General features: G+C 34.4%; 1 long non-coding RNA gene across 1 annotated transcript; it reads left to right on the top strand.

Annotated features, from left to right (window-relative positions):
- Positions 1–11,208: 11,208 nt before the first annotated feature.
- Positions 11,209–15,058, top strand: LOC110792118 (uncharacterized). Its single transcript, XR_008918437.1, has 3 exons — positions 11,209–11,387; positions 11,492–11,548; positions 14,754–15,058. It is a non-coding gene; the product is annotated as an uncharacterized lncRNA (long non-coding RNA).
- Positions 15,059–27,311: the final 12,253 nt, after the last annotated feature.

Raw genomic sequence — 27,311 nt, forward strand, 5'->3', positions numbered from 1 at the left:
ATAATCAAACCTTCCCTAGTCGCAGTGAGCTTAGCTGAAGCAGGTCCTAGAGTTTTAAAGTGGATAGAAAATCCAATGTGCTAGAGACCTTTGTCACAACGCAGGACTCCACCACTACCAACATTATCCATATCGATCCAGGTACCATCAGTATTCATCTTAAACAATTCCACTTGCATGGACTCGGCCCACCATATAATTAGCGTGGATCAGGGTAATTTTGTAATTTTATAGCGCTGATTAGGTTTGATTTCACGTGATCCCAAGAAACAGAAAAACGCACGTTTCAGCAGCTTCTCTCTCTCCTACAATTTCTCTCTCCTCCAACAGCTTCTCTCTCCTCAATTAGGTCAAGGTTCAACAATGGAGGATGATTTAATCGATTTGAATACCGACTTAAACCGCGCAATAGAAGAACAACTGTATAACTACGAAGGTAATCGTGTAATCCTAGTAACTACGAAGAATTATAGTAATTCATTATATTGATTGCGTAATTTTTTTTTTTTAGAGAATCATCGAAATTTATACGACATTGAAGATGAAAATAGATCTCAGCAAGCTATGGTTGCAGATCATTCTATTAATGAAGGTATGATATAGTATCTCTTACTAAGTATATAGTAATTCTTTTGATTGATATAGTTATCCTGTTATGTAATATAGCTACTATAATAGTGTACATACATTTTAATATTATAATTGCGAATATATGTTACATAGTTATTGTAAAAACCATATAGTAACTCTTTCTTTCATATAGTTATTTTTATAATGTTATAGGTACTCTAATAGTCGTACTGTAACTTTAAATTTATAATCATGAATATATGTGGTTAAGTTTCTACTTAAATCATATAGTAACTCTTTTATTAACATAGTTATTCTTACATGTAATATACGGGGTAGTAACTATATTACAGTACAATAACTATAACATATAAACTTGAACTATATTAACTGTAGAGTAACCATAACATATAAACAATAACTATATTAACTGTAGAATAACTATAACATATAAACAGTAACTATTCATATAGTTTCTGTAATCCTATATAGTATTCTTAAAATAGTGAAAACATCTATATCTATACAGGTTCAATAATACGTACAATTGATACAAACCACATAATCTTATAGTAACTATTTGTATTCTTTAGTTACTTTTTATTTACTTATAGTAACTCTTTGTATTCTAATAGTTACTCTTATTACATATAATATCTCTTTATATTCTATAGTTACTCTTCCTTACATATATTAACTCTTTATATTTATAGTTACTCTTCCTTACATATAGTAACTATACTAACAGTTGAGTAACTATAACATATAAATAGTAACTATATTAACTATAGAGTAACTGTAACATATAAATAGTAATTATTTATATAGTATTCTTAATATAGTGAAAACATTTGTCTCTGTACAGGCTCAATAATACATACAATTGATATAAAGAACATAATCTTAAAAAAAGATTGATAAAGAATTAGATGGTTGTTTAATTGGAGAAGCAACGAAAACAACTGATGAAATTTATGACCTATATTGCCAACATGGTGCCATTATCGGGTTTAGTGTTCGAAGGAAAGAATAGATATAAAGAAGGAATGACTGTTGTTAATGGAAAATACTTCTACTGCTCTGCTGCTGGAATAAGAGACCTTAAAAAAGAACTCAAAATTGAAGATGATAAATCAGATACAAAGAAAAAAGGAAGGAAAAGGAAAGTGTTGATATCAAGAACAAAATGTGAAGCTCAAGTATTTGCAAAGAAGAATGAAAATGGAGATTTTGAAATTGAAAAGCATGTAGTGCATCATAATCATCCATTAACAAGAGAAATTAGTAATTACCTCCACCGAGCTGAACGACAAATGACAGAGCCTAAACAAGAAGCTATTGCAGTAATGTCAGAATTTGGTCTAAGACCAATGGAGTCTTATAGATAAATGTCAACTGAAACTGGTGGAGAAGACGGTTTAGGTCATTCTATGACTGATCATCAAAACTACTGCTATAAGTTAAAAATGAAGCAAATTGACGGCAAGGATTCACAAACACTAGTGAACAAAATGTATGATTTTCAGTCAACAGATCCTAAATTCTTTTTTATAGTAAGAGCCAATGATGTAGGAAAAGTTTAATGCCTATTTTGGAGGGATTCCATGATTTTAGAAGATTACAAAATATACGGGGATGTAGTTGTGTTTGATACTACATTCAGAACAACCAACTACAATCTCATATGTGCTCCATTTGTTGGTATAAATAACCATTGGATAAACATAATGTTTGCTTGTGCTTTTATTGGGGATGAAACCACTGAATCTTTCGTTTGGGCCTTTGAAATTTTTCTGAAAGCTATGGGAGGAAAGCATCAAGTCTCAATCTTCACTGATCAAGATGTAACTATTGCTGCTGGAATAGAATATGTATCATATAGTAACCCTTCGTATTCTATAGTTACTCTCCTTTATATTTAGTAATTCTTTGTATTATAATAGTTATTCTTCTTTACAGATAATAACACTTTATATTCTATAATTATCCTTTTTAACATATAGTAACTCTTTATATTCTACAGTTACTCTCCTTTACATATAGTAACTCTTAGTATTCTTAAGTGACTTTCCTTTACATATAGTAACTCTTCATATTCTTAGTTACTATCCTTTACATATAGTAACTCTTTATATTCTATAGTTACTCTGCTTTACATATAGCAACTCTTTCTATTTATAAAGTTACCATCCTTTACATATAATAACTCTTAATATTCTATAGTTACTCTCCCTTACATATAGTAACTCTTCATATTATAAAGTTACTCTCCTTTACATATAGTAACTCTTTATGTTCTATAGTTACTCTGCTTTAAATATAGTAACTCTTTGTATTATAAAGTTAACCTCCTTTACATATAGTAACTCTTTGTATTCTAATAGTTAATCTTCTTTATATATAGTAACTTTTTATATTCTATTGTTCTGTTGATCATATAGTAACTTTTCATATTCTATAGTTACTCTACTTTACTTATAGTAACTCTTTGAATTTTAAAGTTACCCTTCTTTATATATAGTAACTCTATATATTCTATAGTTACTCTTTTTATCATAAACATTATTATATCTTGAGAGTAAATATATTTCTGTAAAGATAATTAAATTTTTAAGAGAGTAACTATATGTATTCATTCTTGTATTCAGGTTTTTCCTTCTTCAAGACACATGTTATGGTTGTGGTAGCTTGATTAAAAATGCAAACAATAGATTTGGTTTATTGAAGTCTGATAAAAACTTCAAAAACGCATTCTACAAGTGCTTAAGTGGCTGTATAACACCAAATGATTTTGAGCAAACTTGGAACTCTATGATAAACACTTTTAAGCTGAAAAATGATGACTGGTTCAACAGATTGTATACTCTGAGTATGAGTGATTTATTAAAGCAAGCAACACATGTATATAAAATCTTAAGATTATGAACTCAACATTTAATAAGAATAACTCTCTTATTAATCTTAAGGAAAATAACTTAAAACCTTAAATTCACAATCTCATATATTATACCACAACTTGGTATCTCCTTATATATAAGATCAAAGAGCATTATAGACCTTCTCTTAGATAACTCCTAAATAAAAGGTAAGCTCACATATATATTAGATAACTCCTAAATCTTAAATATGTATATTTAGATTCTCCTAAATATTATTGGCTTGGACCTCTAAGCTATTTCAAGCTTACAACAACATTCTCCCCCTTAAGCTTGAAATTATCTTCTCCCACATCTTGAACTCCAATGAGACTTCTCATCTCTTTAAACTTGATCCTTCCAAGTGCCTTTGTTAGTATATCCGCCTTTTGCTCATTGTCGGGAACATGCTCTACCTCCACTTGTTCATTCTCAACACACTCCCTTATGAAATGATATATAGTGTGTATGTGTTTGCTTCGTCCATGAAATACTGGATTCTTGGTAAGTGCAATCGCAGATTTATTGTCGACTCGTATGGTCACTTTCTCACAAGCTTTTCCAACGACCTCCCCTAGAAGCTCTTGAAGCCAGATTGCTTGTTTAGCTGCCTCTGTAGCTGCCATGAACTCAGCTTCGCAAGAGGACAACGCCACTGTTTCTTGCTTTTTGTGAACACCATGTAATTGGACAATCATCAAGATATAATATATGGCCCGTTGTGCTCTTACCATCATCAATATCAACATTATGTGAACTATCACTATATCCCACCAAGTTTATCTTGTCCGCGCGTTTAAACAAGAGACCATGAGAAAGTGTTCCACGTAAATACCTCAACACTTGCTTCAATGCTACTCTATGGGATTCCTTAGGCTCTTGCATGTATCTGCTTAAGACTCCAACACTATAAGACAGATCTGGACCTGTGTGGAGCAAATATCAAAGACATCCTATGCTTTTTCTATATTCCCTTTCATCGATACCTTTCTCCTTTTGAGATTTAGATAGTTTTAAGTTTAAGTCCATCGACACATGAGATAGATTACACCCTTCCATTCCAGTTTCTCCTAATATCTTTTGTGCATATCTCTCTTGCTTCAGAATAATGCCTCCTTCATGCTGATGCACTTCAATACCAAGATAATATGTTAATTTTCCAAGATCACTCATCTCAAATTTGGTTGCCATCTCTCTTTTAAACTCAATTATCGACTTCAAAGATGACCCTGTAACAAGTAAATCATCCACGTACACAGCCACAATAAGGAGTTTCTCTTTCTCTTCCTTTTGATATAATGATGGTTCCTTTGAACATCTATGAAACTTTAAATCCCTGAGAGTTTTGTTTAGCTTGGCATTCCATGCTCTAGGTGCTTGCTTTAAGCCATATAGAGCTTTATTCAACTTGTAAACCTTGTCTTCACTTCCTAGGGTTACAAATCCTTCTGGCTGAGTGACATAAACTTCCTCTTTCAATTCACCATGGAGAAACGCAGTTTTCACATCAAGATGATGTACTTCCCAACCGTTTGAAGATGCTAGGGCAATGATAAAACGAATTGATTCAATGCGCGCCACCGGAGCAAATACCTCATCATAATCAATGCAATGTCTTTGAACGTACCCTTTCGCCACTAGTCGTGCTTTGTACTTGTTGATACTTCCATCAGAATTGCGTTTTATTTTGAACACCCATTTCAACCCGATTGGTTTGACTCTGATGGGAGATCAACCAAATTCTATGTTTTATTCTTCTCTATCGATGAAAGCTCATCTTTACATGCATCTATCCAAACTTTCAGCTCTCTTGCTTCACTAAAATCCCAAGGTTCCTCGTTTATTACCATCAAGAGTTGTTCACACTCTACCTCACCAATATGAACGTAATCATTCAAATATGCAGGCTTTATAATAGGTCTTGTTGACCTCCTTAATTGTGGTTGTGACTGTTCTAGATTGTCATCACCATCGTCTTCATCTTCTTCATTCTCAACGTCATCATTCTCTTCTTCCACTCTGTCCATTTCCTCGTTCACCACGTCCTCACTCATAGCTCGATTGGCGTGTGTGCTTTCTTCAGTTTCTGATGAATGTTCAATTCCCCGTATGCCTTTATTTCCAAACTCTCCCAAACCGATAACAAACGTTCCGGAATCTCTACCGACTTCTCTTTCCACTTTGTTCCAGCTTCATCCTTTATTTTCATCAAATATCACATCCCGACTTACTATTATTTTCTTGGTTGTAGGGTCGAATAGACGATAGGCTTTTGAACCAGGCTCTGTGCCTAGGTGTACCAAGGCTCTCGATCTATCATCTAACTTCTTTCTTCCGGCAACTTCTGTTCTTGCATAGCCGATACACCCAAATACTCAAAGATGGTCCAGATTTGGTTTCTTCCCTTTAAGTACTTCGTATGGAGTTTTCTTAACTAACGATCTCGTTGCAACCCTATTGATTAGGTAGTTAGCGTGCCTCACAGCCTCTCCCCATGGATAATTTGGTATACTCATGTGCTTCAAGATGCTCCTAGTCATCTCCAAGAGCGTTCTATTACGTCTTTCAACTACTCCGTTTTGTTGAGGAGAATAGGGTGCAGTTAAGTGTCTATTGATGCCGTATTTCTCGCAGTAAGTTTGGAACTCATGAGATAAGAACTCTCGACCTCTATCGGTTCGGAACGTCTTGATCAAAGATTTTGTTTCTTGTTCAGCAAGTAACTTGAATTTCTTGAACTTATCAAAAGCTTCACTCTTCTCTTTCAACATAATTGTCCACATGTAACGTGAGTAATCATCAATGATTACAAATACATACCTTTTATCAGCTGGTGTGGGCGGTGTGATAGGCTCACAGAGATCTCCATGGATGAGCTCGAGGAGTTGAGTGGCTCGGTATGAGGTTTCTTGTGGGAAGGGCTTCCTTGTTTGTTTTCCAAGTAAGCATGATACACACGTTTCTTTCTCTACTGCAATGCTTGGTGTACCAGTAACTAGCTCCTTGTTGATCATCATCTTCGTTGTTTCCAAGTTAATGTGGCCTAATCGTGCATGCCACTTAGTTGACTCAGTTAATGATGTTAATTGTAGGCACTTGATACTTTCAACTTCCAAGACGACTTTGTATAGACGATTTTTGGACCTGGTTGTTCTTACCAACAGTTGACCTAATCGGTCATAGAGCATGAGTAGATCTTCTTTCATTCGTACTTCACATCCAGCCTCTGTGGCTTGACCAAGGCTCACAATGTTGCTCTTTAAATCCGGTATATAGTATATGTTGTTTAATACCTTCTTATTACCATCTTTAAACACAAATTGAATTGAACCTTTACCTTTTATATCAATACGGGAATCGTCTCCAAATCTCACCTTTCCCGCAACTGTTTCATCAAGATCTAAGAAGAAGAATCGATTTCCACTCATATGGTTACTCGCACCATTATCTAAATACCACACGTTCTTTGTGTCTAGGTTAGTTTCAAAACTATTTGGTTTCACCTTTTTCTCATTGAGATACACCACCTCGTGCATCATCAATTCATCTGCTTCTTGTGTTTCATCGTCCTTCTTCTCAATAGCTTCTTGAAGCTTAAGCAATCTATCAGGACAGTTAGATGCATAATGACCTAACTTGTCACATCGATAGCATGCTATCCTTGACTCATCAAAATCATATCGACCTCTGCCTCTTCCTCCATATCGTCATTTGCCTCTACCTCTCCATTGAAAGTGACCCCCTTGTCCTCTTCCTCTGTTACCTCCATAGTTGTCTTAAGAGGGTTGTCGTGATTCTGTGTTGGCATACATGATTTTACTGTGATCTTCCTGCTGCTCTTCTTGCTCTTCACTAATTCTTTCTTCATAGGCTTTTATGCGACCTATGATGTCTTCAAAGCTTGTTTGATTGAGATCTAGTACTTGTTCAAGGGATGCTACTATGTGTATAAACTTTTTTCGAGGAAGACTTGACATAAACTTCTTGACCATCTCAGGTTCTTCTATTTCTTCTCCTAGTGCAGCCGATTTTGATGAAATCTCCGACAGCTTACCAACAAAATCATCGATCTTTTCGGTGTCTTTCATCTTAAGTCGGTCGAACTCAGCCATTAGGGTTTGTAACCTTGCTTCTTTCACTCTTTCTGCTCCTAGGTGTCTTGCTTTTATGGCTTCCCACACTTCTTTGGCTGTGTCTAGGTCGCCGACTTGAAGAATGAGAGCTTCGGGGATTGATTGGAACAACAGGGCTATTGCCATATCATTCGTTGTCTCATCTATGTTTCCTTTTTCGACTACTTCCCACGATTTATGAACTTTGAGCAGAATTTTCATCCTCATGGACCACACCGTATAATTGCTCGAGTTTAGCATGGGACACTTGATGGAGGAGGATCCTCCTCCCTCATTTATCTTTGGCATCGTCGATGGCCCTTCTTGTTCTTCTCCTTTTGCCATCGTCTCTTCTCTCTTTTTCTTTTGTATTACTCTAAAAAAAACGTTTCACTCACGATTCTCGCACAGCTCTGGTACCAAATATAGAATCTTAAGATTATGAACTCAACATTTAATAAGAATAACTCTCTTATTAATCTTAAGGAAAATAACTTAAAACCTTAAATTCACAATCTCATATATTATACCACAACTTGGTATCTCCTTATATATAAGATCAAAGAGCATTATAGACCTTCTCTTAGATAACTCCTAAATAAAAGGTAAGCTCACATATATATTAGATAACTCCTAAATCTTAAATATGTATATTTAGATTCTCCTAAATATTATTGGCTTGGACCTCTAAGCTATTTCAAGCTTTCAACAACAATGTATACACTCTAACTCTTTTCCGTGATTTTGAAGAAGACTTCAAGCTTTCTGTGGCAAGCAGTGCCAAATTCGAAGTGAGGAAAGAACCGTTTTTTTTTGAGGTCTGGATAGAAGGAAAAACAGGTAAAAATATCTTAAACCTTGGTTTAAAGTTTTAAATAGTTGTTCTTTTTAATAAAATTAATTTTCGTGTAAATATTCTAATAGGATCAAGGCAAGAAGTTCAATTCAAAATTGTAGATTCAAAGTTAATTGCACATGCAAAAACTTTGAAGAATATGGATGGTTATGCTTCCATTGTCTGAGAATCTTGCATTTACATTCAATAAATACAATTTCCGATCGTTACATTACAACGAGATGGACTAGATATGCAAAGAAACAAATATGGGAAAGGGTGGATACAATAAAAAAGGAGAAAGATGAAATCAAGTGGCTGGAGATTACATATGATCAGAAGGTAATTCGTTCATATATTTTACTTTATTTTCAAATAATTACTAATACAATTTATATTTTATTTAACATTAAAACTTTATATGACATATACTATAACTTAATCTTGAAAGGACATAAGATACCAAAGGCCAGGAAATTTATTGAGGAGAGTTTTAAGTGATAATAAAGCAATTGACGAGATCATAAAAAAGGAAGAAGAAAAAATGCGAAAGAAGAAGCTGAAAAGATAGCAGAATAAGAAAAGGAAAAAGCTGAAACACAAGGAGAAACACAAGAAGGGGAATCACAAAATTATGAAATAACAACTATGGTTGATCCTGATTGCGCTAATACTAAAGGAAAAAGTAAGAAGAGAGTAAAGGGTCAATCTGACAATTATAGGCAGCCATCAAAAAAAGGAGAAAAGAAACATAAAGAATTTTGATCTAAGACACCAAATATTCAATTGTTCACACCAAAAGAACAACTATTTTAATTTTAATTTTAGTTTAAATATATATACACAAAGTTATTGATTGTTTATTATATAGTAACTCTTTGTGTACTATAGTTACTCTTATTTAAATATAGAAACTCTTTGTATTCTAATAATTACTCTTCTCTACATATATATCTCTTTATATTTTATAGTTACTCTTCTTTACATATACTCTTTATATTTTATAGTTACTCTTTTTTATGATATAAAATCTCTTTATATTCTACGGTTACTCTTTGGATATCATACAACTAACCTTTATATTCTATAGTTACTATTATATATCATATAATACATCTTTGTATTCTATAGTTACTCTTATTTAAATATACTAATTGTTTGTATTCTAATAATTACTCATCTTTACATTAGATCTCTTTATATTATATAGTTACTATTCACATATAATTAATAACTCTTTATATTTTATAGTTACTCTTTTTTATCGTGTAGTATCTCTTTGAATTCTATGGTTACTCTTTGGATATCATACAACAAAACTTTATATTCTATAGTTACTATTATATATGATATAGTAACTCTTTATAAACGATAATTACTCTTATTTAAATATAATAACTCTTTGTATTATAATAATACTCACTTTAAGAGAGTTACTGTGTGTTCTATAAAGTAACTATATCTCCAGAAAAGTAACTTCGATAAAAACTAATGTCATTTGGATAATTATAACTGTAAAATAACAACTATATTATAAAATTAACACAGAGATACTTTAGAGGTCATAGTAAATATTTATATTATATAGTCACTTACAAAATATTTACTGTTGTCAGATAAAGTAACTATCTCAAAAGTATCGAAATCCTAAAGTCAAAAATAGTCATTAAAAATACATTAACTACATCAAACCTCAAAATGTTTTTCCAACTAAAATATACTATTCACCACGTGTAGAACCACGTCCCTTCCTTCCGCATCCGCGTCCTCTCCCACGTCCACGTCCTTTATCACGTCCCTTTACCATGACCTTCGTTCTCAAAAACATCTTCTTCTTCTTCTACTACTTTTGATTTCTTTGCAGAACTTAATCTTTTCACAACTTCAGTTTTGGAAGGATCATCTTTATGTTTCTAAACCAAATCATCCCTTTCTTTAATTAGTGTCTCCAAAACCTCTACTTGCCTATTTTTCCTGAATTTAACCATGTTTTTCAGAAATTCATCCATGCAAAGGTTCAAATCTGACAACACCATGGTACCACAAAGACATGCCCTCATAAACTTCCTGAAATCTTCCTGTAAAAATTAAAAACAATATGAGTAGCTATTAGAATAAACAGAAACTATATCAACAGAACAGTAACTATGTATAATAAACAAAAACTATGAACAATATTCATAAGTATTAACACAAAAACTTACATTGGACAATGGATCAAAGTCAAAAATACCAACACCATCTTGTATAGCATCAACGCCATGAAAGATCATCATAAACATTATCAAATAAACACACCAATCACAATCATAAGCACCCCGCTTTCAATTACCACAACGGGGTAAATATGAAGCTTCTAATATCTTCATGATGAATGTTTTCAAAATCTTTCAGTAGACTTTCCAATGAAGAACACTGTACCAAAGTGAATCATTTCAACATAACAGTTACTATATAACTGAAAAAGTAACTATATTAATTAAAAATAAGCACTGGAAAAAATATATACACAAAGTTATCGACTGTGTATCATATGGTAACTCTTTGTATTTTATAGTTACTCTTATTTAAATATAGTAACTCTTTGTATTCTAATAATTACTCCTCTTTACATATATATATATATATATATATCTCTTTATATTATATAGTTACTCTTCTTTAAATATCACTACTACAAAAGCCTTGGTTTCTAGACGCTGGGAGCTCGACGCTAGGCTATGAGCGTTGGGGGAAATTTTATATTTCGCTATTTCACGACGCTTTTTGTCGTCCAGGGTTATCTCGTCCCTTTTCGGCGCCGAGAGTACACGTGCAACCCACGTGATGTTTGCTAAATAGCTACATGCCTACCTACTGCCCCAACTTCACTTTGTTTGGAAAAGAAGAACCTCCCACCGCCTCTCATCTCCTTCTCAAATATCTCAGATCTACTCTCCTCTGATTGGAATTAATGTAAGCAATTCACGTCTTTTCTCATTTGTCTTCTCTTGGTGTTGTATTTCTTTGTCTAACCTTTTCATTCTTTAAAAAAAAAAATTCATTCTCTGAACTTGTAGATCTTGTTCGTCATATCAATGGGTTTAACATCTTCTACCTTCAAGGTCTTGTGAAAGGTAACATATTTTGTTTGTTTAAGATTTCGTTTATTGTTTAGTTTTTCAATTTCAATTTGTTTTCCGAAATCTGAATTTATAGGGTTTTACGTATTTCTTTGCAGTTGAATCATATTGTTTGATTTTCGTTCACTTCATATAATTGGTTTAGATCTGAGTAATTCTGAGTTAACATTAAATTAGGTTTAGATTTGTCTATGTTGAGTAGAAATTTGCGATACTATCCCTAATTTGTGTTACTTTTTTTCATTTTTGAGTGTTGTTGAAATATTTTTTCTTTTCAGCTTAATATTATGTCCTAACTGGAAGCTAAAGTGTTTTAGATTTAAGGGACCTAATAAGCTTAAGGTGTTGACAAAATAGAACGCACTACACATACGCTTAGTGTTAGCTGCAATTGAGTTGATTGTCTCTTGATCCTTTGTATCTAATGCCTTTTGTCTACTGTTAAGAATAATTTTCTTTCTAGCCTTGTACAGGCCAAATTTAGCCCGTATCTACCGTAAGCCTGGTCACTTCGTGATGTAAGATCATGTAGAAATTTGATGTTTGATTCATGTTTTTTAAAGTATTAGTAACAATAGCTCTTTCTCATTGAATATCTTAGGAGAAATAAGTTTAATTGTATGGAATGTGAACTTATAAGCATTAATAAGACAACAAGCAACAAGTCTTGTTAATGTTGTCTCTACATTAGACAGCAAGGAACTAGCAATTGATAAGTTATGCTGCAACTGTTTCCATAGATATTTCCTTTAGTAAAATGTAAGAGCTACATAGTAGCTTGATTATTTTATTCCTAGTTTATGTAATTAAGAGGTCGAGTGAAAATAAACTCTTTAGACCTTGTGGTACTTGATTGGCCTTTTGATTTTAGTTAATGTTTTGATTCGTAAATGGTTATTTGACACTAGAATTGACTACAACAGCTTTATAATAACTGAAAGTGATTGTAAATGTGGTTAGAGATTTTGAAAGCTATATGCAAGTGGATCAAACCAAAAAATCTTATTGTGGGAGGATTTTGAAAGCTATATGCAAGCTATATGCAAGTGGATTGGTTGGTTGTTCGATCTACCTCCTGGCCTAAAGATGGAAGTTGCTGATACATTGAATGTGATCTTTTAAATGTGTATAGTCAGTTATCACCAGCAAAGGCCATAGGAAGTCTTAAGAAAACCAGCAAAATTTAAGATATGATGTCCTAATTTAATTTGTTCTCCAAGTTTCTTTGTTAGTACTATCTTTCTTTATGCTTTCTACAAAATAATACTTCGCATAGATGATCTGTGATTGCATTAGGTATCCAAGTCCTTTATTTTACTGATGTCTAAGAAACAATCTCGTTCTGCTGGTTTTTCATCATCGAAAAAGTTTCTACACAACAATCTATGATTGCAGTTTTCTTGTTTTTTCTTACTAAAAGACACCGCGTATGATTTTTACTAGTTTTTTAGGGGTTGAGCCGGTTGACGACATATACACACTAACACTAAAATGGACGTAATAAAGATCTTAAGAAAAAAATGAACCTAATAATGAAATAAACTCGAACCTGTAATACACCATACCACAAATTTAGACTAATAGTATCAGTTTTGTAGATGTAAGGTTGGGAAGAGTCAAGTATAGGCTAATAGTCTAAGTTATCTAGATGTAAGGTTAGGAAAACTCGGCATTTGAAGAATCAAAACTTGGACAATTCTGTAAGAGACCAAGCCAATTCAACACAAAATGTTAAGATTTATATAACTTTATAAATTTCAAAGCCTTAATCTCACATTGAATGTGTTAACTGACTATACAAATACATTTAAAAGATCTTTCGGGTTTGAATATGCAGATACATCAATGAAAATATCAGTAAGGCTTGACCATGCAGATATATTAACCACAAAGAAACTGCAAAATGTGAATGTTTAAAAAATCGCTGGAAGAAATCAGAATCACAAAAAGTTATAGCAAAAAGGTTACAAGTCTTAATTGTTGTTATTCTTGCAGTTTTTTTATTTAATTCTCTTTATTAGTTTCATGAAATTCAACTTTCCCTTTCATCTCTTTCATGAAATTCTTATTTTTCCATTTGTTTTCCTAGTTTTGATCTGGTTTTCACTCTTTCACTTTTTTAAAGTACACATCCTGTTACTGAGACTTACATTATGAATGGTCAGATTTGTCATTTCTTTACGCTCTTGTTCTGTCCGCATGTGATCTTGAACTTACATGTTTGGTGATATCATTTTTTGTATTCATATATTAATATCTGATGGTTATTTTTTGCTTTTTACTTGTTGTTTGTGGGTTAGAACATAATCTCACAGCGGTGTAGTATTTGGTTATCATATTTGTTATCATATTTTTCTGAATAGGTTACACTTTGCTGAAGTTTGTTGGGACAATTGAAAATAAACTCAAGAAATAATCTAGTGAACAAATTAGAAATGATGAAGATATGGATGCTTTGGAATATAAGGTCTGGTATGTTCAATAATAAGGATTTCGATATATAGGTCATATCATCTTGCATAGTTATTTATTAACTTTTGTAGTTTGTAATAACTTCTGTAATTTATTAACACTTGCTATTTCCCGCTGGATAAATGAGAATGGCGAAACCAAATTTAGTTAGTTAACCTTGCAGCTCCCTTGCTCTTATATTAATCTACATGTTCTACATGCAATTTGAGTATTATTTAGCCAAACCGGTAGAGTACCGTTGGTTGAATTTTTTCAGAATATCAGGGGTATGTAGTAGAAGAGTGTACCTTACTACCTTGTATGAAATGCTACTCTCAAGTCTTAGATGACAGAAATATCACCTTGCCTAATACAGAACACTTGTAGTGGTGTGAATAACACAAAGAAATGTAGTAGGCTCCACAATATGTCCTTATAAGTCGCAATTTTTAAGAGCTACTTCCAACAATTTATGAAAACGATATCTGATAGTTTCCTCGTGGTTTCGGGTTTCGTTAGTCCTTGATATGCCATGGAGTTATGCAGTTTGATTATGCTTATGTAAGCTACTACAATCAATTTGATTATGCTTCTGTAGTTATGCATACAGCTATCATGGAGTTTGTATCAACCCTCATCTTTTATTAGAGTTGGCATTTATTGTTTCATGGTCGTTTTGGTTGATTTCCTATGACAAGTGATTTGATTTCTGACTCCTCCTTATTTTATTTTGTTCTCTTCTTTGAAGACCGTCCAATGTGATACGGAGCAACATGAGAATGAAGGCCATGACACTTGAGCTTATAAGCTACTACCACTATTAGATCCTAGTTCTTCTAGGCTTTAGTTCTTCGGTTAAGTAGATACAATTGTATTTTTTTATTATGTTTTGGACTATTTAGTTATTAACATTTATGTATTATGGAATTTGGTTAGAAACATTATCATGTACTATGGATATATTATGGTTAATTAGTAGCATTACCATGTACTATGGATTTAAAGTACTACGTACTCCTAGAATTTTATAATTTATTGTTAATGTTACATTGATCTTGTTGCTTTAATTGTATGATGAATAAAGTTCATTTTAAATATTAATTTATATACATAAATGGTTTATTTTTAATTTTTGATTATGTTATGGACGCTTTTTGATGTCGTCATATCGAGTTTATTTAGATTTAAAATTTCTGCAAAAAAAAAGATGGATGCTTTTAGGCGTCGATAACATTAAATTGAACAAAGCGGGAAAATGCATATTCTCAACGCCAATCCAATAGCTAGACGCTTAAAAGCGTCGAAATTCTCGACGCCATACAAAAAATCTCGACCGTAAAAAGCGTCATAATTGTCGACGCCAAAAAGCGTCGAGGAAAAATCTCGACTCTCAATTTCTCGACGCTTTCCAAAAGCGTCGAGGACAAATTTCTCGACGCCTTTTGGCGTCGAAAAAAGGCTAAAAAAGAGTCGCTAAAACACGGGATTTGTAGTAGTGTATAGTAACTCTTTGTATTTTATAGTTACTCATATTTATCATATAAGATCTCTTTATATTCTATAGTTACTATTATATATCATATAATAACTCTTTGTATTCTATAGTTACTCTTATTCAAATATAGTAACTCTTTGTATTCTAATAATACTCACTTTAAGAGAGTCGTTATGTGTTCTTAAAAGTAACTATATCTCCAGAAAAGTAACTATGATAAAAACTAATGTCATTTGGATAATTATATATAACTGTAAAACAACCACTACATTAAAGGTAATTATAACATAAATAAAGTAACTATAAGAATATAAAAATACTTACCAAGACAGAAAAATACTTCTTCCTTCCTTCCAACCAATCTTGATCAAGAAGCATATTATCAAAATAGTACACTTTCTTTTTTCTTCCGTACTAGCCAAAAATAGGTAGTAATGCTTCGGCTCTTCAATCAGATCAGGAACGAAAATCTATATATATATAAAAAAACAAATTACAACTACAACAAATAAAGTAAATAAAAGACAATAAAAAATGTTATATAAAACAAAATAAAATATCGAACTCCATAAATGTTCTTAACACTATATTTAAGACAAACAAGCAAATTATTTTTGATGTTCTCATTCTCTGGCTTTTCAATCAATTGAGCAACATATTTCTGCAAGACAATATTAAAAGAAAAATTAAACGAAAAACAAAGATAACTATAACATAATTTACATTATATATTATTAAAAAATTAACTTACACAATATGTGCCACCTAAATAAAACTTCTTAGGACAACCATCAGACTTCCTTTCGTTTTCATTCAACAAAAAATCTCATGGTTCAATATGAATCAACACAATATCGAATGTTGAAGGAAGTGTTCACATATCTTCTCTTGCTACCGCAAGATAAGCATTGTATTCAGTAACTTTATCACTGAAAAAATAACAACAATATCATACAAAAGATAACTATAGTAAAAAAAACAATAACTATATCAGATTTAAAGTAAATATAGTATAAATATACAATAACTATATTATAAAAAATAACAACTATATCATATAAAGGGTAACTATAGTATAAATTACAATAACTATATCAGATAATAATAAATGGTATAAAAATAAAATAAATAATAAGTAATGAAATGTAAAATCGAGCTAAACACCATCTCCATCAGTCAAAGAAGCAAAATCAACAACTTCTTGAACAAATGGTGGAAGATGTCTCATTATATCTTCATACGCAATCATGAAAGGAGACATAAAAAAACACGTTCTCCTCAACACCATAAATACTGTAATCCATATTCGATACAACAAGGTTGTTCCTGATGCTTTTTTGGAAGTCAAACCAGAAAACGAGCATAATCTTCCATTTCCTCATCATCATTCTCCCCAGGTCTGTTCACAATCTTGTCCACATCATGAACAACTGAAGTAATAGCTTTATTAATCAGCAGTGGATTAATAAATGCTTGTGTAGAAGATGTAGGCACAACAGTAGTAGGAGATTGCGTAAAAGATGTAGCCACAACAATAGGAGCTTGTTTAGGAAAAACAGAAGGAGATCGAGGCACAACACCAAGAGATGCAACCTTAGATGTAGATACACCCTTAGGAGGAATACAAAATATATCATCCCATCCATTAGGTAGGTTCTTCACCATTTCATGAATCCCCACTATCTCACCAACCAGCTTTTGATAAGTAGAAGATTTCAAAATATCATCCATGTTGTTCTGCATCGCAAAATTTATTTTAAACAACTCTTCAGCGTGAATTGCAGAAATCAAATCAAAATTTCTCTTCATCAACAACAACTGATCATGAAAATCCTGAAAAAAAAGAACATAAAATTAATATCCTAATAATATAGAAACTATAAACCAAAAGTAAATTAAATATGCAACCTAGTAGGAAAACATAATAAAACAGTATAGTAACTATTATACAAATAAAGTTACTATATTATGAATATAGTAACCATTAAATAAATACTATCATAATAAGACAGAACATAATAAAAACATTTTGAAAAAAGTCAGTGACTATTATAATGATATAATTACTATCCTAGGAATATAGTAAACATTAAATTGAAACTATCATAAAAGGCAAAATAATAAAAAAAACATTATAAAAAAAATAGTTAGTATTTTAATAATATAGTTACTATCCTATAAATATAGTAACCATTCAGTAAAATAAAGAGTGACTATTATAATGATATAGTAACTATTCAAGAAACATAGTAACTGTCGCAAAAACAAAAAGAAATAAAATAATACATATTAAAAAATTATAGTTACTATCCTATGAATATAGTAACCATTGAATTGATACTATCATAAAAGGCAGAATAATAAAAAAATATTATAAAACAAATAGTTACTATTTTAATAATATAGGTCCTATCCTATAAATAGAGTAACCATCCAGTAAAACAAAGAGTGACTATTATAATGATATAGTAACTATTCAAGAAACATAGTAACTGTCGCAAAAACAAAAAGAAATAAAATAATACATATTAAAAGAATATAGCTACTATCCTATGAAAATAGTAACTATTAAATTGAAACTTTCATACAAGACAGAATAATAAAAAAATATTATAAAACAAATAGTTACTATTTTTTAGTAATATAGTTACTATCCTATAAATATAGTAACCATTCAGTACATACTATCATAAAAGACAAAACATAGAAAAAATATTAAATAAAAAATACTGAATATTTTAATAATATAGTACCTATTATCAATATATAGTTCATGTCCTACGAATATAGTGGAACTTACATCAGTGGCTTTGAGGAGAATTTCATCATCAATTGGATGACATTATGGAATCTCAAACTGAAGATTACAGGACCGACGATGTGGAACTCGACGACCAACAAATTTCTTTGCAGCTCCCCTCCTGCTGCAAGCTTCACCTTCCTTTCCAATCGATTTCCTTCGTGTAAAATCGATTTGACCATTCACAAACACATATTTGTTGGAAATCGGATACCTCTTCTTCTCCAAAATTCCAGAACCATATACATCACTCACATTCACATTTTCAGCACGAACCTGTTCACTTATCATCTTCGTGGTCCAATTTTGAAAAAGAGGTAATTCATCAGGAATACTACCAAAGTTCCTAAACTTCATTTTTTGAAAATATACAAGTTGCAAAAACACAACACAACCTCCAAAACTCATATGGTCTTTTCCTTTGAATAGACTATTCTTAAATTTAACAGTCTCCTCACACAATACATCAAGAATGTATTTACACCAATTAAATTTAGGAATCATTTCAACAACTTCCAAAGCCTTAGACAATCATAAATAAATGCTTCTATTTGATGCAGGACACAAAAATGTAGAAAAAGCAAAAAACACAAACAACTGTTTGAACAAATCACCACCCTCCGGCAACAACTTCATTTTCTCATCAAACAACCTCACAGGGATTTGAGCATTTTCATCCTCAAACCCAAACTCTCGTCGCCACTTGCGCTTCAACTCGAGGCCAGGATTAGTAGAATATTTACACCGCTTAACCCCTTCAACATCCAGGGTAGAAAAGGCAGCATGAACATATCATTAACATCATAATCAGTGATTTCAAACTCCTTGGTATCAATGATTGTGAAGAGAGAACTAACTCCATCAAAACACTTCAAGCACCAATACATCATCTGCGTATTTTTTTTTGGAAAATTGCAGATGTAACAAGCCCCCAAAACAAATTTCTTGCACAACTACCTTCTCATGTGGTGTAAAATCTTTAATTAACTTACACAATGAACTACCAGAACATTGTGTATCAAAATCATACATGAAAATAATCAATATTATATAACCTAAGTTAGAAATTTGATATTTATATGTCAAACAATAACATAGTAACTATTTTAAACATATAGTTCCTATTACAAAAGATATAGTAACTCTTAATATTAATGATGGTAAGATACAGAGTTGCATACAAAGTTATTCTTATAGTCATAGTTACTGTATTAATAATATAGTAACTCTTTAAAACATATAGTTACTGCAGGGGTTTTTTTTCGTACTCTTTGTATTTTCCCCTACGAGGGCGGTTGTTTAGAAACCTTCGTATTTTTGTATTTTGTAGGAGTCGCCACCAAACATTTTTAAGGGTCCCGTTTGGAAAGACCAAAAGTGACTCGATTAGGATAAGGCATTGAATCTTAGAAACGGATGGGTGAGATCCGGGCAAAGGAACGAGATGCTTATTCCGCGAGCTTTAGAAATAATTCAAATGCGTGGCACAACATTTTTGAAAATACCCTAGTTTAGACTATTTGGGTTCGAATTTAGAACAAATAGAATTTCTACTTTGTATTGTGGTCACTTTGCTTTAAAGTTAATTTAAGGGAACCTAAGATGATCGGTTTGTCCAAGAAATTATCTTCGTTAAGCGTGATGTAACCTTGCATTTTTTATTTAGCATGTGCGGTGATGAAAGCAATAAACAAGTAAAGCAACATCACAATATAAAATAGGTGCAAAATTAGTAAAGTACAAGACCACCTAGAAATGGACTAGGAGGTGAAACCACATTGCCTAGAAGGACTTGGCAAGTAAAGTTGCGTAATTGAAATTGCATAATTGAAAGTGCGGAATTAAAATTGCATAATTGAAAGTGCGGAATTAAAATTGCATCGTTGAAAGTGCGGAATTGAAATTGCATAATTGAAAGTGCGGTATTGAACTTGAATTTTAGCACATGACATCCGAACTCCGAGCGACTCCTTACGAATAAGTGCGCTCGACACGGATTCAAAGCAAAAATCTCTACTTTAGGTCAAGTTGCTCGACCTAAAGTGTCTTGGATTTTGAATATAGAAACATTGAACTTGAAATATAGAACTTGAGATATTGAACTTGAAATGTTTGAACTTGAAATGTTGAACTTGTATATTGAAAAATGGAGTCTTGAATCTCAAAGACTGAACCTTTTAATGTTGAAAAGGCTTCATCTTTAATTACTCCATATTTTGAAATGATCCTAGTTTAGGGAAGTGATTACAAACAATCCTAAACATCATTGAATCTTGAAATTTGGAAACTTGAACTTGTATATTGAAAAATGGAGTTTTGAATCTCAAAGCTTGAACCTTTAAACATTAGAAAGGCGTTACCTTGATTACTCCATATTTTGAAGATGATTCTAGTTTAAGGAAGTGATTACAAACAACCTTTAACATCATTGAATCTTGAAGTTTTGAAACTTGAATCACATAAAGTGAGGATTTTGCAAAAGTTTATGATTGTTGTAAGTGACACTTTTAATAATAAAAGTGTCAACTTTACTACTCATTTTTGAAATAAAATTATAAAAACATTGTAGATTAGGTTGGGATTCGGAAATACCTAGTTAGGTTTAGGCTAGATTTCCTTTTTAGAGCTCCCAATTGCTTAGAACTTGGAAATTGTATGAGATTTTTGGAGAGAAGTTTGTATTTTGATTTGAGTGGCAATTTTTGTATTACGACGTTGTGTTTTCGATTTGCCCTCCCTAAATGCTCAGAATTAGGGGGTATAAATAGGAGGATTTGTAGCTAAACGCCAGCTGACGCCAGCATCCAGCGCAGCTGCCAGCGCCAAGCGCTGCTGACATGGCGAGGAAGCTGCCAAACAAGGACGAATATGCCGTCCTTGTGTTTTGGCTCGTAATGATGTACCTTAGTACGAATTGTACGAAGTTGGAACGTAGTGTTTTCTTGATGGTTAAGGCTTGGTTTGAGTCTAAAAACAAGCCGTTTCGGGTTTTTGAATTCGGTTTTACGGGACGAGGCCCGGCTTGCTCGGTTTTGTGGGTCGGCGCCTGAATTGGGATTGCTTAGTGTCATTTCGACTGGAAAGGGTCCTGTAAAACCAATGGGGTAGTCCATTGGGTGAGATTGTACTTGGATTTTGAAATTGGTTTTTGGAAATTGTATTTCGTACCGAGTTCCGGAATGGGAACGGTCTCGGGGATTGGACTTTGTCTCTTGGAATTTGGAATGTGTTCTTAGAAATTGGTACTTCCGCACGGAGTTGTTCCAACCACCTAACAAGGATAATGGTATCGTCATCATCCCAATGGGGAGACACGATTTAGGTGTCTACAGAAGCCCCCACTTTGACTGAGCGTCCGATTAGGAAAGCGCAAGTCAAAGTTTTCGAATCGGGACGGAGAATGGTCAAGATGTTCTACAATCGAGACCATTCTTTGTACGCCGGTACCTGCACAAAACAGGCGTTAGAAAAAGGACAGAGTCTACCTCGGTTCGGTTATGACGACTCTGATTTGTACTTGTTCTGCATTTCCGCCTTTGGTTTAGGACGGAGCTTGGCATCGAAAATTTTGAATCTCGGATTTTTGAATCTTGAATTTTGAATACTCGGAATTGATCTGCTGGGGATGTGCTTCACTGGGGATAAGATCTTTTTATTGGCCCTTTAGATTTTGAAATTTCGGCTGACTTTCTTGGAGCTTGGGTCCGTTTGGAGTCGAGCGCCTGAATTGTTGTATTTTTTGGACTTCGTATTCTTGAAATATTTATCTGTTTGTGCTTGGAGATACAGGTGTATACCCGTAATTTCGGAAAGTAGTATGACTTGATGTTTGATATCTTGTGCAGAAAACTGTAGCAGCAAAGGACGTGCAATCAGCACGGAGGACCGTGCGCTGAAGATTCCGCGTATACAGCAGGGCTGCGCCCAGCGCAGAGCTCGGCGTTCAGCGCGGGGCCGGGCTATAAAAGCCCCCCTTGCCGTGCCATTTGAAGAGCTCAAGCTTGTAATCTTTTGCTTTTTTCTGCCAAAGTTTGAATACTCTCCCTTAATCTTGTTGTTCTTTGTCCATGTAAGTATTTCATGTTTTGCTTATGAAGTAAACTCTAGGATTGCATGTAGATTTGATTTTTGTACCTTAAAATGTTTGCTGATATGAGGCTTGTATGATAGTAGGCTTCTTGAATCTTGTAGAAAATTGTTTGATAGCCACTTGAACTTGAACTGTTGGAACTTTGTAGATTTTGAATTTCTGTAGAATCTCGAATTTTGTAATTTTTTCGAACTTTGTACTCGGCACTTGTAGATAGTGGCCTCACTGGTGCCCTTGTTGGGTCTTGTGGGGGAGTAGGTTAGGATGCCTAGATGTTGTTTGTAGAATTTTCATTCCTGCTTCAGCATGGATAGCCTAGGTGTTAATGTAGGACTGGTATTCTTGCTTCGGCATGGATAGCCTAGGCGTTGGTGTAGAACTTGTATTCCTGCTTCGGCATGGATAGTTGTAGGGTTTTTTTTTTTGTTCATCCCGTTTCCTACAAGGGGGGGGGGGGGGGGGTGTTGGCCGGCTCGTTTAGAGAACCGTTTGAATTTTTGCACCTCGAAGGAGTCGCCACCAAACTTTATTTTAGGTCTTGTTTGGAAAGACCGCAAATGACTCTGTTTTTGGATAAGGCCTTGAATCCTTGAAACAGATGTGTGAGATCCGGGCTCAGGAACGAAAATGGTTATTCGGTGAGCTTTAGAAATATTCAAGTACGTTGGCACAACATTAGTTCGAAAATAAACCCTAAGATTAGACTATGTGGGTTTGAGATTTAGAGCAAAATAGAATTTCTAATTGTACGGTGGTCACTTTGCTTTAAAGATTGATTTAAGGAACCTAAGGCCGGTTTGTCCAAAAATATATTCGTTAAGCGTGATGTAACCTTTGTATTTTGTTGTATTTAGCATGTTGGTGATGAAAGCGATAAAGCACATAAAGCAACATCACAATACTACTACTTTGAGTAATATTTTTCTCTCTCTTTCCATGGTGTAGCGCACGATAAGGTTGCTGCTATCGTTCACCCACCATTGAAATGGCGAGGAAGAAGAAGACTCAGAAACAAGAAGTTCGTGAGATCAATGAGGAGGCTTCGACGCTTCTTCACATTGCCTCTTTGCGCCCGATGAACCAGCACCAGTTGAGAAACACCATACCCAGCAATGGTGATGGAGTTCGAGTGACGCCAGTAATTCGAACCCCATTTCCGTCGCACCCATCTGCTGGACCACCGTCGCCGCACACTCAGGAAGCTATTGCAACATATCATGCTGCTATTAACTACTCCCCTTTCCAATCGGAAAACAGGGGCAGTATCTCCGAGATTGTGGGAGGTATGGAGGGAGTTCAGGAGAGTGGGAGGATGGGTGGTTCTGTTCTGGAAGAAGGGAGAGGGATGATAGAGAATGTGAATCCTGTGCTGGGTTTGACAAATGGTACGGAAACCCTTGCAGAAAAAGGGGAGTTTGTGATCCAAAATGAGGGCTTGTTGAGCTCTAAAACGACTGAAATTATGCAGAGTGTCAATAGGGTATTGGAGATGATGAGATCTGGGCGGGGTGGGAAGGAGAATGCCAACCCTGGAAATACGATTGAAACAGAGCAAGTAAACTTGCAAGGAGAGAAACAGGTGGGGGAGAATGCTGCGGCTCGAAATATGAACCCGAAAACTCCATGGCTGAACCTTTTTCAAGGTAACCAAATGACGGGGAAAGGTACATCTCTCTCATTCATTGCTCCTATAGTTTCAGATGGTTGTCCTGTTGCTATGTTAGACATTGTTGATGTGAATAAAATGGCTGCAATATGGGAAGCTGCTTTAATCATGTATCTTGTAGGGGATAAACCAACAATTGGGGCTGTAATTCGATTTATTGCTAATGAGTGGAAACATGTTGCTAAACCCAGTGTCTTCTTACATGATGAAGGCTATTTTGTAATAAAATTTAGTTCAAAAAAAGGCAGAGATGATGTTCTGAAAGCTGGACCTTATACCTTTTATGGCAGACCTATGATAACAAAACCATGGTCCTCTGGATTTAATTTTCAAGATGAAATCCTTCGTGTAGTTCCTGTGTGGGTGAGATTGCCCAATCTCCCTTTATGTTGTTGGGGGAGTGACTCTCTCAGTAGAATTGGTAGCTTGATTGGGGTACCACTGTTTGTTGATGATTGCACTTCGAAACAATTAAGGATATCATTTGCTAGACTTTTGATTGAGGTTGATGTAACTAAGGAGCTCCCTAAGGAAGTCCTGATTCAAGATCACTTAGGTGTAACCATCAAACAGAAGGTGGAGTATGATTGGCTCCCACCTTTTTGTAAAGCTTGTAATGCTGTTGACCATGACTGTAGTATAAAGAAGAGTGTTGGTGCTAGATTACATCTTGCTACAACTGGGCCAGCACAACAGAAAATTCAGAAAGTATGGAGATCTAAGAAAGTAGTTGAGAAAGAAGTTGCAGTTTCTACAACTGAGGTGATGCAGGAATTGGTTATGCCATCTTTAATTGAAAAAGTTGTTCCTGCTGGAGATGTTTATACTCCAAAAACAGATCACACAATTGCTCTGGATGATGGTTGGAGAGTGGTTTCAAGGAGGAGAAGGGAAGCTAAAACCCCAAACACCTTTCTTGGCTTAGCCCAGGTCCATGCAGCTGTTGCAGGAATTTCAGAAGAGGAGGGTGGAAGTGAGGGGGAGGGTGAGGAGTTTCCTCCATGAATATTTGTTCTTGGAACATTAGGGGTCTCAATGACCCCTCAAAGGTGGGGGAGGTGAAAAAGTTTGTTGCTGCCAACAACATTGTTGTTTTTGCTTTACTGGAAACAAGGGTGAAAAGCAATAATCATCTAAAGATTCAGAGGAAGTTTGGGCCAACTTGGAGATGGGAAATGAACTATGCTGATTCTCCAAGGGGAAGGATATGGGTGGGGTGGAAACACCAGGTGGTGACAGTTCATGTCACAAAATGCACTGAGAAACTGTTACATGGTGATGTGTTAGCCAAATCTGGAAATTTTCAAACTGCATTTACTGCATTGTATGGTTTGCACTCAGTAGAAACTAGAAGACCTTTGTGGACTGATTTGATTCAGTTGAGTACAAGTACTGTTGGTCCTTGGCTAATAATGGGTGACTTCAATGCAGTGCTTTATTCAGGGGATATAATCAATGGCAACTCTGTCAATGATGCTGAAACCAGAGATTTTCAGGGGTGTATTGATATGGCTAATCTAGCTGAAATTAAGAGCTGTGGGCATTTCTATTCTTGGAGCAATAAGGGTCAAGGGAATGCTAGAATTTCTTCTAGAATTGACAGAGCTCTAGGTAGTATTGACTGGCATACTAAATATGTTGATGCAGTGGTTGATTTTATGAACCCTGGGTTGTCAGATCATTCACCTTTATTGTTGAATTGTAAAGTGGAGGGGACAACTGGAGGAAGACCTTTCAAATTTTTCAACTATATGGCCACTCATGTGGACTTTCTGAAAATTGTGCATGATGGTTGGGCTCAGAGTTGTGTTGGATCTCCTATTTATTATGTGTGGCAGAAATTAAAAGTGCTCAAAGGTGGGCTGAAAACTCTTCACCATAAGGAGTTTGCCAGACTAGATGAGAAAATTGATCTGATAAGACAGGATCTTGATGAGGTGTAAAGCAAATTGGCTATTGACTGTACATACTGTAGACACCTACTTTTGTCCCCATTCCCGCAAGGGAAAGGTTCGATGATGAAAACGTGAATCTCCACTTGACAACGCATCTCCTATAAAATAAACGAATCTCGATTCCCCATTTCATTTCACCCGAAACCTGCCATTTATGGAAACCTGCTAAAAATAGTAACTACCGTAAAAGGTAGCTTCTAAAAGTGGAAAATCATAAAAGATAGAAACCTGTCAGAATTAGGTGTTGCATTCCAACATAAATCCTAAATGAGATAGAAAACTGCGAGAATCCTATTCCTAATATGATTCGAAAATAAGAGTTACGTATTAATTAAAATCCTAACGAGCCTAGAGTTCGTAACGGGCCCAGACGCATTCCATCATAAAATTGATACGCGCTAAAAGACTCGATTAAGTCTCAAACTCTACGGATTTCAGGAATCCGAATCTGACCAAAGAATTCTGCCATACCCTATTTTCAACGCCCAGCCCTGGGCGCCGAAAATTCCAGCGCCCAGAGCTGGGCGCCGAAAGTACCTGGGACGGATTCTTTTCCTAATCCGTTTCGTATTCAAATTCCTGAAAAACTATCTTTCTACGCCACTTTTTCCTATAAATAGACCCCTAAGTTCGACGTGAAAAGACACAACAACACATAATTATATTCTGGGTATTGACTCTAAACCCCTTAGCCTGAGCCTCTCGCTGCGAAACTGTTCACGCGTTCTGTCGCAATCGATCCATAAATCGAATAGAACGTATCCTGTCCCATAATTGAGATTCGTTAAATAAAAAGGAGAAATAGCAAAGTCAAAGTGGTTAGTTTTCTGAGAACCGTGACGCACCTCTCAAGGATGCGTCGTAATGTGTCCCTTTTCGATGATTTAACTGCTTTCCTCTCCCTTTTTATGAACTGTTAAACTAACCTAATATGATTGTTCTATCACGCCTAACAAATATAATATTTTTGGGAAATCGGATTATCATGCTAGGTCCCTTAATGCTATTTAAAACAGATAATCACGATCGAATTAGTATTATATGTTGCATATTGCTAAAATCAACTCAGATTAGTTTAATAGTCAACGCATGTCCTTTCAATTATTTATGCTGAGCTAGTAAGGATATCCTGCCTCTGGAGTTATCGACGAGCGAAGTACTCCTCTCGGTAGTTACAGTCCCCCGAACCCTCAATCTCTACCTTGCGGGTGTATATTACGGGTGTACTTGCGGGTTGGCCTCTTGAGCGAAATTCGTCTGTTGAAGACACTACCTCGACCGGGGCATGTGTTGGATCTAC

Source organism: Spinacia oleracea, chromosome 4, assembly GCF_020520425.1.
Source record: "Spinacia oleracea cultivar Varoflay chromosome 4, BTI_SOV_V1, whole genome shotgun sequence".
Classification (NCBI taxonomy): domain Eukaryota; kingdom Viridiplantae; phylum Streptophyta; class Magnoliopsida; order Caryophyllales; family Amaranthaceae; genus Spinacia; species Spinacia oleracea.